This window comes from Arachis ipaensis, chromosome B4 (assembly GCF_059453495.1).
Source record: "Arachis ipaensis isolate K30076 ecotype BB chromosome B4, ASM5945349v1, whole genome shotgun sequence".
NCBI lineage: Eukaryota > Viridiplantae > Streptophyta > Magnoliopsida > Fabales > Fabaceae > Arachis > Arachis ipaensis.
The window spans coordinates 88,454,179-88,474,215 of NC_142439.1; the positions used below are offsets into that span (position 1 = coordinate 88,454,179).

General features: G+C 39.6%; 2 non-coding genes across 2 annotated transcripts; both read right to left on the bottom strand.

The window, feature by feature from the left end:
* Positions 1–10,891: 10,891 nt before the first annotated feature.
* On the bottom strand, positions 10,892–10,999 carry LOC148568281 (small nucleolar RNA R71). Its single transcript, XR_015882363.1, has one exon. It is a non-coding gene; the product is annotated as a small nucleolar RNA R71 (small nucleolar RNA).
* Positions 11,000–17,552: 6,553 nt separating this feature from the next.
* Positions 17,553–17,656, bottom strand: LOC148568282 (small nucleolar RNA R71). Its single transcript, XR_015882731.1, has one exon. It is a non-coding gene; the product is annotated as a small nucleolar RNA R71 (small nucleolar RNA).
* Between the last annotated feature and the right edge of the window lie 2,381 nt (positions 17,657–20,037).

Genomic DNA, 20,037 nt, shown 5'->3' on the forward strand with positions numbered 1-20,037 from the left:
CTAACACTCTTCTCAGAGCCACAGAAGTGAATCAAAGAGAAGAGTGTCTGGCCCTCATTAGTACCAAGGAGTCCGAACCTCAGGAGCATACTACTGAGGGACTTAAGGCAATCATGGACCAGAAGGATCCTGAGAATGCCATTGAGCATGCTCCTACAGAGGGGAAGGAACCTCGAGTTGAATCTTCTCTGGGTGTGCAAGAGAACCCTATGACTCCCACAAAGCACGCCCTTGCAGAGGTGAAAGAGCCTCAAGAGCTACCTTTCCTTGGCGTGCAGAAAGAACTGGCAGATGAGCAGCTGGCTCATTTCCCAACAGCCCTTAAGGAGCTGCAAGTCAATATCTCTTCTATAGAGGTATTGGAAAAGAAGACTCCCTACATGGCCTATCTAAAAGGTATTCTTTTTGAAAAGAAGGACCTAAGGGGAGATGAAATAGAGATACTTACTAAAAAGTACAGTATCTTAATTTAGCATGAGCTGCCAAAGAAGATGCCAGATCCAGGGACCTTTCAGATCCTATGGACTACTGGAAAGATCATTTTTTTGACAAAGCCTTATATGATCTTTGCTTAAGTTTAAATATGATACATTCCACTGAGGCAGAGGTCGAGTCTAGAGAGACTGGGAAGGCATTGGATGCTAGTGACAAAGATCTCACTGGGCGTTCAATGCCCAACCTGACAGCAAGCCTGGCGCTGAACGCCAGTGAGGAAGCCCTCACTGGGCGTTCAACGCCCCTCCTGGCAGCAGCCAGGGAGCACTGGCTGGGCGTTCAACGCCAAATCACCCAGGCTTTCTGGCGTTAAACGCCAGTGAGAAACCCCTCAATGGGCGTTCAACGCCCAGCCAGACAGGCTTTCTGGCACTGAACACCAGTGAGGAACCCCTCATTGGGCGTTCAACGCCCACACACCCAAGGAAGCTGGTGTTGAACGCCAGCAAGGACATCCCTGCTAGGCTTTCAACGCCCAGAATGCTAGAGAAATTGGCATTTAACACCAGTAAGGGTGCACAGCCTGGGCGTTCAACGCCCAAAGAGCTATCAGAGCTGGCGTTGAACGCCAATAAAAGCACACTAACGAGGCGGAAAATTGCCGATTAAGAATTAATATAAGAATAGTGTTGCAAGTATAGTTCTTAACCGACGAAAATCCCGCTTTGTTAATTTAGAAAGCATTTGTCACAAATTTAGAATAAAAATACTAGGAGTAGAAATCCCAGGTCCTCTCCCAACGAGTTGACAGAAGAGTGTTATTTATTGATCAGAAGTTTTCCAAGAAATTTTAAGAGTTTGAAGAACAAAAAAATAAATGATTGCAAATTAGAGCATAAAAATTAGCGAGAGAATTTATATAATTAAAATAAAGGCCTTAACCGGGAGAAGATTAATTGGAATTTCTATCCTTGTTGGATTTTCCCAAGTGTAATAGTAAAAGGTTGTTGTTCTACTTAGTCATCCCTTACTGAATAAAGGAAAGTCAAGTAACTAACTAACCAACTCTATCCTTAAGTCCTAATCCTCTCCTAAGAAAGGATTAGAGTTAGAGACTAGAGAGCCAGCCAACAACTTCCAATTAAAATTATCACTTAAGTATTCCAACTCAAGGGTCTCCTTTTAATCAACTCCCAAGTCAAGTTGGAAGTCTACTCCATTGACATGAATACAACGTTCACATGTATATAAAGGGAATAAGAAGAAGACATGATAAATTAAATAATAACTGGAAATTAATTAAAGGTAAAAATAGTTCTTTGCATTAATAAATTCCAAAATCATAAACATACGTATCTGAATAGGGTTAATGAGTAATCAAAAGAGTAAAGGAATAAGAAAATAAACTAGAATAATGGAAACTTCAACGGGGGTACTAATTCTTCTCAATAGCCAAATCAAAAGCATAAACTCTAAAACTATCAATATGAAGAAAACCTAGAGGAAGTAGTATTCTCTCTCTAAGATTCAAGACTAAAAGCTAAAACTACGTAATCTGAATGTGTGTTGAGTCTCTGCTTGTCCCCTGGCTCTAGTATGTGTTTCTGGGCCGAAAACTAGGTCCAAACTCAGCCCAAAATTGCCCCAGCGTATTCTGCATTTTCTGCATATGGCGCACATCACGCGTACGCGTCAGGTACGCGCACGCGTCGCCATGCAATCTCGCTTTCACGCGTACGCGTCAGGTACGCACACGCATCGCTGTGAAAATCTCCAGATCACGCGCACGCGTGAGCCATGCGTGCGCGTCGATGCTCGCTGGTTGTCTCCTTTATTTCTTGTGTTCCTTCCATTTTTGCAAGCTTCCTCTCCATCCTCTAAGCCATTCCTGCCCTATAAAGCCTGAAAACACTAAACACACAGATCACGGCATCGAATGGTATAAAGGGGGATTAAAATACACAATTTAAAGGCTTAGGAAGCAAAATTTCAACCATAGAATAAAATTGGGAAGGAATTGTAAAATCATGCAAATAGTATGAATAAGTGTGCAAGGACTTGATAAAAACCACTCAATTGAGCACAAGATAAACCATAAAATAGTGGTTTATCAATCTCTCTACACTTAAACATTAGCATGTCCTCATGCTAAGCTCAAGGAGATAGAAAGAATGAATGGGGGAAAGTAAGACTCATGAAATGCAACCTATATATGAATACAACTATATGTTGAGATGATTCTGTCTACTTATTTAAAAGTAAATAAGTTCTCCAAGACAAACATAAATCAAATTCCACTAATTCAAATCATACAATAAAAGACAAGTAAACTTGTAAGAAGATAGCTCAAAAAAGCAGGGAACCTAGAATCAAGCATTGAACCCTCACTGGTAGTGTATATGTGCTCTAATTTCTCAAGTGTCTAGGGTTGATCACTCTATTCTTCTCTAGTCATGCTTTCTAAAACTTTGTTCTTCATCTAACTAATCAACAAATGTTTAGTATACCAATGCAAACATCATGAGGTCTTTTCAAGGTTGTAATGGGGCTAAGGTAACGGTGAGGACATATGTATAGCCAAGTGAGCTATAACATGAATCTTTGACTAACCTAAGTTCTCACCTAACATACATACACTCTATATAACTCTAAAATCATGCCTAGCTACCCATAATCCCACTTTTGCATCACATACTCATGTATCAAATTTTTCTTTAATTTCACCACATATGCATTGATCTTTTATTAAACTTAACATTGGGGTAATTTTATCCCCTATTTATTTATTTATTTATTTATTTATGTTGTGAAATAACTTCTTTTTTTTTCTCTTTCTATTTTTTTCTTTTTTTTTAAGGTAAAAATACTGAACATGAAGGCAAACATAACATTTCAATGCACATGGTTTTTCTGATTTCACATGAGTAGGCACCCAAATTTCCAATATTTAATTTAAAGTAAAAACATAACACATTCCTTATTAACCCAGGTTTCTCACAGTTCCCACACTTAGTTAACACACTATCTTAAGCTAACCAAAGATTCAAATCAGGTAATTACTTGTTTTTCGCTTAAGGCTAGTGAAGTGGTAATATAAAGAATAAATGGGGATTAAAAGGCTCAAAGTGGCAAACAAAGGTAATTGAAACGGTAGGCTATTTGGGATAAGTGAGCTAAAAATAAATGATGGCCTCAATCATATGTATGCATGCAAATACACTAAGCAATGGACATATAGAATGGAACAAAGCAAAGATTGCAATCATAGAGAAGAAAACACACAAGAATAAAAATCATGGTTAAATAATGTAACCATATGATTAAGCTCAAAACTCACGGGTTGTGTGTTCTTAGCTATAAACCTTGTTCCAAATACAATCCTCAAATAAGTTTAACACAAATTTTCAATTTAAATTTGTGAAATACTATAAAAAGGGTCTTGAAAAGAAACTCATTACTTTAACCAAGCAAAACATACATGCAAAAAATTATTATCATGCAATCTATCCTATCTAATAAAAGAAAAGCTAAATTGTTGGTGTTAAGAGAGAGAAATTACCTCCGAAAGTCAGGTACTGACCTCCCCACACTTAAGGCTTGGCACGGTCCTCCGTGCCATCAGTAAGGAGCAAGGTAGGGCTGGAAGCATCGCCTCCGCTGTCTGGTTCGCCATGGCTCCCTGTGCTACTGGATGAAGGAGAGTCCGGGGTGTCCTTCTGTTCTGGAGGTGGGTGTGTACCAACTATGAGTTCTTTCAGGTAGTTGTATCGGCGCTTGTTACGGCGCTCCATTCACTCCATTCGCCGGTCTTGCCGATCGAACCTCTTAAGGATCTGAAGAAACATCTGATGGGTGGATGGTGCTTGTGGTGTGGATGAAGGTGGAGTATCCAAAGAAGGGCCTGTAGGCCAGCTCGCAGAGGGAGCTGGTAGTCGGATGTACTTCCCATTCAGGACATACTGGTCGACCCTAGGGATCATGACCTTCGTGTCTCCTGTCCGATATGACACACCTACTGCAGAGACTAAATCTGAAATCAAGGCGGGGAAAGGCAGGTTACCCGTAATCTGTACATGTCCCATTGCTTGCCAGATGTGTCAGGGCAGGTTGAGAGGTTGCTCTGTCAGGATGCACCAGAGAAGAACAGCCATGTCTGCTGTGAAGGTTAACTCGTGAGTGCTTGGGAAGAGATAGTGGGACATAATCTGAGCCCACACGCGAGCCTCCAAGGTGAGTGATTGGGCTGAGATGCTCTTGGGTTTTAACAGGTACTGCCCATAGATCCAGGTGCTGCCAGGTTAGGCTATAACTCCAAGGACGCTACCCCAATCAAACTGAAACATCTGGCACTTATGAGAGGCTTCTTGATATGCTTCCAATCCCTCTTGACTAGGTGGAAGATCCAGTACTCACTGTATGGCACTCTCGGAGACAGGGACTTGCTTCTGACGAACATAGACAGTCTGCAGGGTAAGAGAGTAGAAGTTGGAGTAGAATTCGACTACCCATGATAAGTTAGCCTCCCGCGGCTGCCTCCTCAAAAATCCCCACTGTCTCCTCTCTATGCGGGGCTCCACAAAATCAACAAATTGTGTTGGGACAATGAGTAGATGCTCATTGTTGTAGTTCCGCTCAGCTAGGATGGGGAACATCTGTTCGCAATAACGGTTAGTAAACCGTATGGAGTCCCGTACGGGAAAGGCTTTCTCTGATTCATCAACTTTAATAATTCTCTTTACCTGCTTTGTTGGCGGCTTGACACTGGTAGATGGAAGCGCCTTAGCTGGAGCTCTCTTGGTTCCTCTCCTTGCTGGTGTCTTATCAGTGGATTTCTCTTTTCCTTTCTTGGTACCCATGTCTAAAGAAGGAAGAAAAGGAAGAGTATTAAATATAGATAACTAAAACCAAAAGGTGGAAAATTCCAAGTGATAATGAATGCCGAAGAAAAAGGAATAGCTTAAATACATGGTAGCTACAACATGTAGGTAAGATAGCAATTAAGATCAAGAAGGCAATTCATAACAATGAGGTGCAGGAGTGTTTATGGCATGCAGAAATACGAGTTAAAAGCATAGCTCAAGCATCAAGTATTAAATGTGCAAAATTAAAGAGCACTTGTAATGATGACAATTGTGAATGATAATCCCAAATACATGTGGATTGCAAGTGTTGTGAAAAAGAGGTATTCAAGTAAAAGAGTAGAAAAATAGGATTCAAAATACCATAAGAGCTTTTTCACAAACACTTGGTGTGCAAGTCAAAATAGGAATGAAAATAATATAATCCAAATGTATGTGAGAGCCAAACTAAGATGTCAATTATCAAATTACTCCACATAATATCCACAAGCTTTATTATAGTAAGGTAAGACCTAAATAAAACTCCAATACCAACATAAGAATGCATGAGAAAAGAAAGAAAAAGAAACCATAAATAACTAAGCATAAAAGAAAATTTTAGAAGAAAGAAAAAATAAGTAAATGCAATAATGAAAGAGTATAAGGGAGGAAGAAAAGAAACCTGATAGTGTAGATGAAGAAGGGGAGAAGAAAGTAAGAAAGAATAAGGAAGAAGAGAGTAAGAAGAAAGAAGAAATAAGTAGGATTGAAAAGAATTAGGATTGAGGGAGAGATAATTTGAAATCAGGCACTAAGGTGGTTTAATTGTGCGTCGCATGCGACGTGTATGCGTGCATCACACGTACGCGTGGGTCTCGCAGATTGAATAGTGACGCGTAAGCGTCGGGCACACCTATGCGTGCCTTTGATTATGTGAATCGCGCGAGGGCATTAATGCATACGCACAACTCTCTGTTCGCTCTGGGCATGTGGCAAAAATGGCATGCGATGCGTGCGCGTCAGGCACTCACACGCGTGGATGGCCAGTTTGGGAAACTGACGGGCACGTATCAGGGATGCGTATGCGTGATGGGGATTGTGCTCCCTGCACGGTTCCATCACCAAACCAGCACAACTCTCGGGCCAAACACCTATTTACACCGATTTATTGGGTCACGCGTACGCGTGAGGGACGCGTATGCGTAGGCTTGTTTGTGCATAGGGCACACCACCAGCACCACTCCTGCCCAACTCTCTGTTCAGTTCCTGGGTATTGTGTATTCACACATGATGCGTACGCGTCAGCGACGCTTGCGTGTCGCACACCCCTTTTTTTATGCAGAATGCAGAATGCAAAAATTACGAAGAGTACTGTGAAAAACTAAATAAAATAAAACTTGGAAAGAAAAAGGAACGATCATACCATGGTGGGTTGTCTCCCACCTAGCACTTTGCTTTTTACGTCCTTAAGTTGGACGGTCCACAAGCTCAGTCTTCTGTTGTTGGTGGATCTTCCAAGAGGAAGATCTCTAGCTCCTTGGTGTTCTTTATCTTCTCACCATGATACAGCTTTAAGCGATGTCCATTGACCTTGATGAATTTAGGGCTTGAAGGATGACTCAAGTGAAAGACTCCGTATGGCTCTGCCTTTTCTACTCTATAGGGGCCTTCCCACCTTGATCTCAGCTTGCCTGGCATGAGCCTCATCCTTGAATTATAGAGGAGAACCAGCTCCCCCCAGGTTTGAACTCTCTTCTCTTGATATGCTTGTCATGCACAGCCTTCACCTTCTCTTTGTATAGTCTGGAGTTGTCATATGCTTTGAGTCGAAGGATCTCCAGTTCTGCCAGTTGCAGCTTCCTTTCAGCACCAGCCTTCTCAAATCCCATGTTCCATTCCCTCACTGCCCAGAAAGCCTTGTGTTCCACCTCCACTGGGAGGTGACAAGCCTTTCCGTATACTAAGCGGAAGGGACTCATTCCTATGGGTGTCTTGTATGCTGTCAAATAAGCCCAAAGCGCATCAATAAGTCTGGTGCTCCAGTCCTTCCTATGAGGCTTGGCTATCTTCTCCAAAATGCGCTTTATCTCCCTGTTAGATACTTCTGCTTGCCCATTGGTCTGAGGGTGGTAAGCTGTTGCTACCTTGTACACAATGGCATCTTTCTTCAGTAGAGCGGTCAATCTCCTATTACAAAAATGGGTGCTGATGAGCGGATAATTTATAAGCTTTTTGGCATTATTGTTAGGTAATTTTTAGTATGTTTTAGTTACTTTTTATTATATTTTTATTAATTTTTATGCAAAAATCATATTTCTGGACTTTACTATGCGTTTGTGTATTTTTCTGTAATTTCAGATTTTTTCTGGCTAAAATTGAGGGATCTGAGCAAAAGTCTGATTTAGAGGCTGAGAAAGGACTGCAGATGCTGTTGGATTCTGACCTTCCTGCACTCGAAGTGGATTTTCTGGTGCTACAGAAGCCCAATTGGCACGCTCTCAATTGCGTTGGAAAGTCGACATCTTGGGCTTTCCAGCAATATATAATAGTCCATACTTTGCTCGAGATTTGATGGCTCAAACTGGCGTTCAACGCCAGCCAGAGACTCTTTTCTAGCGTAAAACGCCGGAACTGGCACCAGAACTGGAGTTAAATGCCCAAACTGGCATCCAAGCTGGTGTTTAACTCTAGAAAAGGCCTATGCACGTGTAAAGCTCAATGCTCAGCCCAAGCACACACCAAGTGGCTCCTGAAAGTGGATTTCTGCACTTTCTGCACTTAGTTACTCAATTTCTGTAATCCTTAGTAACTAGTTTAGTATAAATCCTAGTCTTTCTTATTGTATTCAGCCCTTTATCATCTTTTATCAACTTCATGCTTGGCTGGCCTCACGGCCATGCCTAGGCTATTTTCTCTTATGTATTTTCCAACAGTAGAGTTTCTACACCTCATAGATTAAGGTGCGGAGCTCTGCTGTTCTTCATGAATTAATGCAAGTACTATTGTTTCTCTTTCAATTCACGCTTACTTCTTCTCCAAGATATACTCTCGTACTTAATTCAGTTAAGTTAGAATGAAGGGGTGACCCGTGACAATCACCCACTATCTTCGTTACTCGCTTAGCCAAGATCCGCGTGCCTGACAACCACAAGCGGTCTACATGATGTTCAATGTAGTCATTGGACGACAGCCGGAGTATAATCTCTCGGGTCTCTAATCCACAGATTTGACTTGCCTCTCCTGACAACAGAGCATTTGAATCCGTGGGATTAGAACCTTCGTGGTAGAGGCTAGAACTAATTGGCAGCATTCCTGAGATCCGGAAAGTCACAACCTTGTCTGTGGTATTCCGAGTAGGATCTGGGACGGGATGACTGTGACGAGCTTCAAACTCACGAATGTTGGGTGTAGTGACAGTGTGCAAAAGGATAGAAAGATCCTATTCCAACACAAGTGAGAACCAATAGATGATTAGCCGTACGGTAGCTGTGCCTGGTATTTTTCATCTGAGACGAGAGATTCGACAGTTGATTAGCCGTACAGAAACCGTACCTGGACCGTTTTCACTGAGAGGACGGATAGTAGCCATTGACAACGGTGATCCACCAACTTACAGCTTGCCATGGAAGGGAGCATGCATGATTGGATGAAGACAATAGGAAAGCAGAGGTTCAGAAGCAACAAAGCATCTCCAAACACTTATCTGAAATTCCCACCAATGAATTACATAAGTATCTTCATTTTAATTTACGTTTTATTTATCTTTCAATTATCAAAACTCATAACCAATTGAATCCGCCTGACTTACATTTATAGGATAACCATAGCTTGCTTCAAGCCGGCAATCTCCGTGGGATCGACCCTTACTCGCGTAAGGTTTTATTACTTGGACGACCCAGTGCACTTGCTGGTTAGTTGTACCGAAGTTGTGAAAAGTGTGTTCACAATTCCGTGCACCAAGTTTTTGGCGCCTTGCCGGGGATTGTTCGAGTTTGGACAACTGACGGTTCATCTTTTTGCTTAGCTTGGGTAATTTTATTTTATGTTTAAGCTTTTTATTTTTATTTTCGAAAAAAAAATATCTTTTCCTTATTCTTCTCATAATTTTCGAAATTTTGAGTTGACTTGGTCAAAAATTTTTAAAATTTAGTTGTTTCTTGTTAGTCAAGTCAAAATTACAATTTAAAAACTTTATCTTTTTTAATCTTTTTCAAAATCAATTCTTTTCCATTTTTTATGATTTTCGAATTTCATTCTTAAAATTTTTCAAAATCTTTTTCATTTTTCTCTTAATGTTTTCGAAAATTTTAAAACTAATTTTTCAAAATCTTTTTCTTAATTGTATTTCATATTTTCGAAAATCCTTGCTAACAATTAATGTTTTGATTCAAAAATTTCAAGTTTGTTACTTTCTTGTTAAGAAAGGTTCAATCTTTAAATTCTAGAATCATATCTTTTAGTTTCTTGTTAGTCAAGTCATCAACTTTAATTTTAAAAATCAAATCTTTTTAAATTCTTTTCAATTATTTTCAAAATAAAGATCAATCATATCTTTTTAAATTTTTAATTTCAAAATCTTTTTCTAACTTCCTATCTTTTCAAAACTTACTTTCAAATCTTTTTCAACTAATTACTTGATTTGTTTGTTTTAATTTTAAAAATTTACTATTTCTTATCTTTTTCAAAACCACCTAACTACTTTTTCACTTCTCATTTTCGAAAACAACTAACAACTTTTTCAAAAATTTTTTTAATTAACTAATTGTTTTAAATTCTAATTTTATTTTATTTCTTTTAATATTTTCAAAACTAACTTAATTAATTAAATAAAAATAAAAATATTTTTCTTTTTCCTCTTCTTAAAATTCGAATACTCTCTCTCTCATCTCTTTTTATTTATTTATTTAATCACTAACACTTCTCTTCTACTCATAATTCGAACCCTCTCTCTTCTCTCTGTTCAAATTACTCATCTCCTCTCTCTTCTCATTCTTCTATTCTTCTACTCACATAAAGGAATCTCTATACTGTGACATAGAGGATTCCCATTCTCTCTTTATTTTCTTCATTTTCATATGAGCAGGAACAAGGATAAGAACATTCTTGTTGAAGCTGATCCTGAACCTGAAAGGACTTTGAAGAGGAAGCTAAGAGAAACTAAAGCACAACACTCCAGAGAGGACCTTACAGAAAATTTCAAAAAAGAAGCAGACATGGCAGCCGAATCCAACAACAATGCTAGAGATGCAAGGAAGATGCTTGGTGACTTTATTGCACCAACTTCCAACTTCTATGGAAGAAGCATCTCAATTCCTGCAATTAGAGCAAACAACTTTGAGCTTAAGCCTCAATTAGTTTCTCTAATGCAGCAGAATTGCAAGTTTCATGGACTTTCATTGGAAGATCCTCATCAGTTCTTAGCTGAATTCTTGCAAATCTATGACACTGTTAAGACCAATGGGGTTGATCCCGAGGTCTACAGACTTATGCTTTTCCCCTTTGCTGTAAGAGACAGAGCTAGGATATAGTTAGACTCACAACCTAGAGAAAGCCTGAACTCTTGGGAAAAGTTGGTCAATGCTTTCTTGGCCAAATTCTTTCCACCTCAAAAGATGATCAAGCTTAAAGTGGAAGTCCAAACCTTCAGACAGAAAGAAGGTGAATCCCTCTATGAAGCTTGGGAAAGATACAAGCAATTGATCAGAAAGTGTCCTTCTGACATGCTTTCAGAATGTATATTCTATGATGGTCTGTTTGAATTATCCAAGATGTCATTGGACCACTCTGCTGGTGGGTCTCTTCATTTGAAGAAAACACCTGCAGAAGCCCAGGAACTCATTGAAATGGTTGCAAATAACCAGTTCATGTATACTTCTGAAAGAAATCCTGTGAATAATGGGATGACTCAGAAGAAAGGAGTTCTTGAGATTGATACTCTAATGCCATATTGGCTCAGAATAAAATATTAACTCAGCAAGTCAATATGATTTCTCAGAATCTGACTGGAATGCAAGCTGCATCCGGCAGTACTAAAGAAGCCTCCTCTAAAGGAGAAGCTTATAACCCTGAGAATCTTGCAATGGAAGAGGAGAATTACATGGGAGAATCCCATGGAAACACCTATAATCCTTCATGGAGAAATCATCCAAATTTCTCATGGAAGGATCAATAGAAGCCTCAACAAGGCTTTAATAATAATAATGGTGGGAGAAATAGGTTTGGCAATAGCAAGCCTTTTCCATCATCTTCTCAGCAACATACAGAGAATTCTAAGCAGAGCCTCTCTGACTTAGCAACCATAGTCTCTGATCGATCTAAGACCACTACCAGTTTCATGACTAAAACAAGGTCCTCCATCAGAAATTTGGAGGCACAAGTGGGTCAGCTGTATAAAAGAGTTACTGAAATCCCTCCTAGTACTCTCCCAAGCAATACAGAAGAGAATCCAAAGAGAGAGTGCAAGGCCATCAATATATCCAAAGTGGCCGAACATATAGAGGAGGAAAAGGCAATGATTTCCAGTGAGGAAGACCTCAATGGACGTCCACTGACCACTAAGGAGTTTCCTAATGAGGAACCAAAGGAATCTGAGGCTCATACAGAGACAATAAAGATTCCACTGAACTTACTGTTGCCATTCATGAGCTCTGATGAGTATTTTTCCTCTGAAGAGGATGAAGAAATTGTTGAAGAGCAAGTTGCTCGGTATCTAGGAGAAGTCATGAAGACAAATGCCAAGTTATTTGGTAATGAGACTTGGGAGGATGAACCTCCAATGCTCATCAATGAACTGAAAGCTTTGGTTCAGCAGAAATTACCTCAGAAGAAATCGGATCCCGGAAGGTTCTTAATTCCTTGCACCATAGGCACCATGACCTTTGAGAAGGCTCTGTGTGACCTTGGTTTAAGTATTAACCTCATACTACTCTCTGTAATGGAGAAACTGGGGATCTTTGAGGTACAAGCTGCAAGAATCTCACTAGAGATAGCAGACAAATCAATGAAACAGGCTTATGGACTTGTAGAGGATGTCTTAGTGAAGGTTGAAGGCCTTTACATCCATGCTGGCTTCATAATCCTAGACACTGAGAAGGATGAGGATGAATGCATCATCCTTCGAAGGCCTTTCCTAGCCACAGCAAGAGCTGTGATTGATGTGGACAGAGGAGAGTTAGTCCTGCAACTGAATGAGGACTACCTTGTGTTTAAGGCTCAAGGATCTTCCTCTGTAACCATGGAGAGGAAGCATGAAAAGCTTCTCTCAATACAGAGTAAAGCAGAGCCCCCACACTCAACTTCTAAGTTTGGTGTTGGGAGGCCACTATTAAGCTCTGAGTCTTTGTGAAGCTCTCTGAGAGCTCACTGTCAAGCTATTGACATTAAAGAAGCGCTTATTGGGAGGCAACCCAATGTTATTTAATTATATTTATTTTTTATAGACATTTGTTTTCCATTGCCATGTTATGTTTTCTTTAGGTTGATGATCATGTGGAGTCACAAAAACAGCTGCAGAATTAAAGCGGAATAAAAAATAGCATAAAAAATAGCACACCCTGGAGGACAGGCTTACTGGCATTTAAACGCCAGTAAGGATAGCAGAATGGGCATTTAATGCCCAGTCTGGCAGCATTCTAGGAGTTAAACGCCAGAATTGGCAGACAGACTGGTGTTTAACGCCAGAAAAGGGTGTCTGGCTGGCGTTAAACGCCAGAAAAGGGCATCAACCTGGCGTTTAACGCCAGGAAAGGCAGCAGACTGGCATTTAAACGCCAGAAAGGGCTGTCCAAGGGTGTTTAAATGCCAGAAAGGTGCAGGGACTAGAATTCCTTGACACCTCAGGATCTGTGAACCCCACAGGATCCACACTACCCCAACTTACTCTCTCTCCTTTTCACACCTTTCCATAACACTCTTCCCCAAAATAATCTCCACCAATCACCTCCATTTCTCCTCCAAAACCATCATACAACCCTCCTTCATTTTCACACATCATAACCACCAAAAAAACCCCTTGGCCGAATCATTCACACACCTCCATCTCCTCCATCTCTTCTTCCTCTAATCCTTTCTTTCTTCTTTTAGTCGAGGACGAGCAAACCTTTTAAGTTTGGTGTGAAAAAAAGCTCTGTTTTTTATTTTTCCATAATCATTAATGGCACCTAAGGCCGGAGAAACCTCTAGGAAGAGGAAAGGAAAGTGATGAGCGGATAATTTATACGCTTTTTGACATTGTTTTTAGTATGTTTTTAGTAGGATCTAGTTACTTTTAGGGATGTTTTTAATAGATTTTGTGTTAAATTCACATTTCTGGACTTTACTATGAGTTTGTGTGTTTTTCTGTGATTTCAGGTATTTTCTGGCTGAAATTGAGGGACTTGAGCAGAAATCAGATTCAGAGGTTGAAAAAGGACTGCTGATGCTGTTGGATTCTGACCTTCCTGCACTCAAAGTGGATTTTCTGGAGCTACAGAACTCGAAATGGCGCGCTTCCAATTGCATTGGAAAGTAGACATCCAGGGCTTTCCAGAAATATATAATAGTTCATACTTTGGCCAAGAATAGAGGACGTAAACTGGCGTTCAACGCCAGCCTTCTGCCCAAATCTGGCGTCCAGCGCCAGAAAAGGATCCAAAACCAGAGTTGAACGCCCAAACTGGCACAGAAACTGGCGTTCAACTCCACAAATGGCCTCTGCACGTGCTACACTTAAGCTCAGCCCAAACACACACCAAGTGGGCCCCAGAAGTGGATTTATGCATCAATTACTTACTCATGTAAACCCTAGTAGCTAGTTTATTATAAATAGGACCTCTTACTATTGTATTAGGCATCTTTTGATCATCTTAGGATCTTAGGATCATCTTTGAACGCATTGTTCTTAGATCACGTTTTAAGGGGGCTGGCCATCTCGGCCATGCCTGGACCTTCACTTATGTATTTTCATACGGTAGAGTTTCTACACTCCATAGATTAAGGTGTGGAGCTCTGCTGTTCCTCAAAGATTAATGCAAAGTACTACTGTTTTCTATTCAATTCTTCTTTTTTCTCTTCTAAGATATCCATTCGCACCCAAGAACGTTATGAAGGTGATGATTATGTGTGACGCTCATCACCATCTCCCCTATGAACGCGTGCCTGACAAACACTTCTGTTCTACATGAATTGAGCTAGAATGAGTATCTCTTAGATCTCCTAACCAGAATCTTCGTGGCGTAAGCTAGAATGATGGTGGCATTCAAGAGAATCCGGAAAGTCTAAACCTTGTCTGTGGTATTCCGAGTAGGAGTCAATGATTGAATGACTGTGACGAGCTTCAAACTCACGAGTGCTGGGCGTTAGTGACAGACGCAAAAGGAGGGTGAATCCTATTCCAGCATGATCGAGAACCGACAGATGAATAGCCGTGCCGTGACAGGGTGCGTGAGCATATTATTCACTGAGAGGAGGGGATGTAGCCACTGACAACGGTGATGCCCTTGCATACAGCCAGCCATGGAAAGGAGTAAGACAGATTGGATGAAGATAGCAGGAAAGCAGAGGTTCAGAGGAACAAAAAGCATCTCCATTCGCTTATCTGAAATTCCTACCAATGATTTACATAAGTATCTCTATCCCTATCTTATTATACAATATTCGAAAACACCATTATCACTTTATATCTGCCTGACTGAGATTTACAAGGTGACCATAGCTTGCTTCATACCAACAATCTCCGTGGGATTCGACCCTTACTCACGTAAGGTATTACTTGGACGACCCAGTGCACTTGCTGGTTAGTTGTATCGAAGTTGTGACAAATTATGAATGTGTAATCACGATTACGCGTACCAAGTTGCTCACGTGCCAGGATTTAATTTTCTTTTTATTTTCTTTTCAAAAATTTTTCAAAAAAATCTTTCAAAATTTTATCATCTGTTTTCGAAAAAAAAAAATAATAATAAAAATGTTTTCAAAAATTTTATTCAAGATTTTTAAGAATGAATTCTAGTGTTTCATGAAGCATGTGAAGCCTGGCTGGCTGTAAAGCCATGTCTAAATTCTTTTGGACTAAGGCTTCCAAACCATCAGAGGCAAGTTACATACTTGAAAAATGATGAGCAACAATTTATTATCAAGAGCAATATACTCTGGTGTTACATGCTGAAGCTTGGCTGGCCATTGGCCATGTCTAGTGTTTTGGACTGGAGCTTTCTTTGAAAGCTTGGCTGGCTAGTGAGCCATGTCTAATTCCTGGACTGAAGCTTTAGACTAAGAATGCAAGATTCCTGGAATTCATATTAAAAATTTTGGAATCCTTATTTTTTTTTTTAATTAATTTTTCGAAAAAATCCAAAAAAAATTTAGAAAATCATAAAAATCAAAAAAATATTTTGTGTTTCTTGTTTGAGTCTTGAGTCATATCATAAGTTTGGTGTCACTTGCATATGCATCTAGCATTTTTCGAAAATATCATGCATTCATAGTGTTCTTCATGATCTTCAAGTTGTTCTTGGTAAGTCTTCTTGTTTGATCTTGATGATTTTTTTGTTTTGTCTCTTTTCATGTTTATCATATGCATTCTTGAATTCTTAGTGCGTAAGCATTAAAGAATTCTAAGTTTGGTGTCTTGCATGTTTTCTTTGCATTAAAAATTTTTCAAAATTATGTCTATGATGTTCATCTTGACATTCAATGTGTTCTTGGTGTTCATCTTGACATTCATAGCATTCTTGCATGCATTCATTGTTTTGATCTAAAAATTTCATGCATTGCATAATTTTCATGTTTTTCATAAAAATTTCAAAAATCAAAAAAATATCTTTCCCTTTTTCTCTCATCAAATTCGAAAATTTGAGTTGACTTTTTCAAAAATTTTTAAAATCAAGTTGTTTCTTATGAGTCAAATCAAATTTTCAATTTGAAAATCTTATCTTTTTCAAAATCTGTTTTAAAAATCAAATCTTTTTCAAAATTCTTAGTTATTTTCGAAAATTCCAAAAATATTTTTCAAAAATCTTTTTCTTATTTTTATATAAAATTTTCGAAAATAACCAATCAATTAATGTTTTGATTCAAAAATTTGAAGTTTGTTACTTGCTTGTTAAGAAAGATTCAAACTTTAAGTTCTAGAATCATATCTTGTGATTTCTTATGAATCAAGTCATTAATTGTGATTTTAAAAATCAAATCTTTTTCAAAACTAATTTTATCATATCTTTTCAAAAAATATCTTCTTATCTTATCTTTTTCAAAAATATCTTTTCAAAATATCTTTCCTAACCTCCTAACTACTTATCTTTTCAAAATTGGTTTTCAAAATTTGTTTCAACTAACTAACTAACTTTTTGTTTGTTTCTTAACTTTTTCAAAACCACCTAACTAATTCTCTCTTTCTAAATTTTCGAAAATATCTCCCCCTTTTTCAAAAATTTCTTTTTAATTAACTAATTATTTTTATTTTTATTTTTGATTTCAAAAATTTTCGAAAAAAAATACTAAACATTTTTCAAAAACTATTTTCAAAAATCACTAACTCCTTTTCAAAAATAATTTTCGAAAATTATTCCTCCCCCATCTCATTCTATTTATTCATTCATATCCTAACATCTCATTTCATCTCTCTTCCATCCTCACAGTTGTGTTTCTTCCATTATATTACATTCTTTGTCTCCCCCTCTTTTCTTCCACTCACAAAGGGATCCCTATACTGTGGTATACAGGATCTCTATTATTATTATTATTTTTCTATGCCTTCTTCTTTGTCATATGAGCAGGAGCAAGGATAAGAGCATTCTTGTGGAAGCAGATCCAGAACCTGAAAGGACTCTGAAGAGAAAATTAAGAGAAGCTAAAATACAACAATCCAGAGATAACCTTTCAGAAATTTTCGAACAGGAAAAGGAGATGGCAGCCGAAAATAATAATAATATAAGGAAGATGCTTGGTGACTTTACTGCACCTAATTCCAATTTACATGGAAGAAGCATCTCCATTCCTGCCATTGGAGCAAACAACTTTGAGCTGAAACCTCAATTAGTTTCTCTGATGCAGCAGAACTGCAAGTTTCATGGACTTCCATCTGAAGATCCTTTTCAGTTCTTGACTGAATTCTTGCAGATATGTGATACTGTTAAGACTAATGGAGTAGATCCTGAAGTCTACAGGCTCATGCTTTTCCCTTTTGCTGTAAGAGACAGAGCTAGATTATGGTTGGATTCTCAACCCAAAGACAGCCTGAACTCTTGGGATAAGCTGGTCACGGCTTTCTTAGCCAAGTACTTTCCTCCTCAAAAGCTGAGCAAGCTTAGAGCTGATGTTCAAACCTTCAGACAGAAAGAAGGCGAATCCCTCTATGAAGCTTGGGAAAGATACAAACAGTTGACCAAAAAGTGTCCTTCTGACATGCTCTCAGAATGGACCATCCTGGATATATTCTATGATGGTCTGTCTGAGTTATCTAAGATGTCATTGGATACCTCTGCAGGTGGATCCATTCACCTAAAGAAAACGCCTGCAGAAGCTCAAGAACTCATTGACATGGTTGCTAATAACCAGTTCATGTACACTTCTGAAAGGAATCCTGTGAGCAATGGGACGCCTATGAAGAAGGGAGTTCTTGAAGTTGATACTCTGAATGCCATATTGGCTCAGAACAAAATATTGACTCAGTAAGTCAATATGATTTCTCAGAGTCTGCATGGAATGCAAGCTGCATCCAACAGTACTCAAGAGGCATCTTCTGAAGAAGAAGCCTATGATCCTGAGAACCCTGCAATAGCAGAGGTGAACTACTTAGGTGAACCTTATGGAAACACCTATAACTCAACATGGAGAAATCATCCAAATTTCTCATGGAAGGATCAAAAGCCCCAACAAGGCTTTAATAGTGGTGGAAGAAACAGGTTTAGCAATAGCAAACCTTTTCCATCATCAACTCAGCAACAGACAGAGAACTCTGAACAAAATGCTTCTAATTTAGCAAATCTAGTCTCTGATCTATCTAAGGCCACTGTAAGTTTCATGAATGAAACAAGGTCTTCCATTAGAAATTTGGAAGCACAAGTGGGCCAGCTGAGTAAAAGGATCACTGAAATCCCTCCTAGTACTCTCCCAAGCAATACAGAAGAGAACCCAAAAGGAGAGTGCAAGGCCATTGACATAAGCGCCATGGCCAAACCTCTGAGGAGAGGAGAGGACGTGAATCCCAAGGAGGAGGACCTCCTGGGACATCCAGTGATCAATAAGGAGCTTCCCTCTGAGGAACCAAAGGACTCTGAGGCTCATCTAGAGACCATAGAGATTCCATTGAACCTCCTTATGCCCTTCATGAGCTCTGATGAGTATTCCTCTTCTGAAGAGAATGAGGATGTCACTGAAGAGCAAACTGCCAAGTTTCTTGGTGCAATCATGAAGCTGAATGCCAAATTGTTTGGCATTGATGCTTGGGAAATTGAACCTCCCTTGTTCATCAATGAACTAAGTGATCTGGATCAACTGACATTGCCTCAGAAGAGACAGGATCCTGGAAAGTTCATAATACCCTGTACCATAGGCACCATGATCTTTAAGGCTCTTTGTGACCTTGGTTCAGGAATAAACCTCATGCCCCTCTCTGTAATAGAGAAACTGGGAATCTATGGGGTGCAAGCTGCTAAAATCTCACTAGAGATGGCAGACAGCTCAAGAAGACAGGCTTATGGACAAGTAGAAGATGTATTAGTAAAGGTTGAGGGCCTTTACGTACCTACTGATTTCATAGTCCTGGATACTGGAAAGGAAGAGGATGAATCCATCATCCTAGGAAGACCTTTCCTGGCCACAGCAAGAGCTGTGATTGATGTTGACAGAGGTGAAATAGTCCTTCAATGGAATGAGAACTCCCTTGTATTCAAAACTCAAGGATCTCCCTCTGCAACCATGGAGAGGAAGCAGGAAAATCTTCTCTCCAAGCAGAGTCAACCAGAGCCCCCACAACCAAACTCTAAGTTTGGTGTTGGAGAGTTTCAACAAAGCTCTGCACATCTGTGAGGCTCCATGAGAGCCCACTGTCAAGCTATTGACATTAAAGAAGCGCTTGTTGGGAGGCAACCCAATGTTTATCTAATTCTTATTTTTATGTTTTCTTAGGTTAATGATCATGTGGAGTCACAAAATAAATAGAAAAATTGAAAACGGAATCAAAAACAGCAGAAGAAAAATCACACCCTGGAGGAGCATCTGTCTGGCGTTCAGCGCCAGAACAGAGCATGGTTCTGGCGCTGAACGCCCAAAATGGGCAGCTTCTGGGCGCTGAACGCCAGAACAGGCATGGTTCTGGCGTTCAACGCCAGAAATGGCACACAAATGGGCGTTGAACGCCCAAAATGGCCACCAACCTGGCGCTGAACGCCCAGAGTTGGGTACAAAGGCATTTTTACATGCCTAATGGGTGCAGGGATGTAATTCCTTGAACACCTCAGGATCTGTGGACCCCACAGGATCCACTCAGGATCTGTGGACCCCACAGGATCCACTCAGGATCTGTGGACCCCACAGGATCCCCACCTACCTCCACTCACTTCTTCTCACCACTCTCTTTCACACAACTCCATAAACACTCTTCCCTAAAAAGCCCTTCACCAATCACCTCAATCTCTCTTCCCCACTAAACCTTCACCACTCACATCCATCCACTCTTCCCCATAAACCTACCTCATAAACTCCACCTACCTTCAAAATTCAAAACCAATTTCCCACCCAAACCCACCCATATGGCCGAACTTTAACCCCCCCTCCATTCCCTATA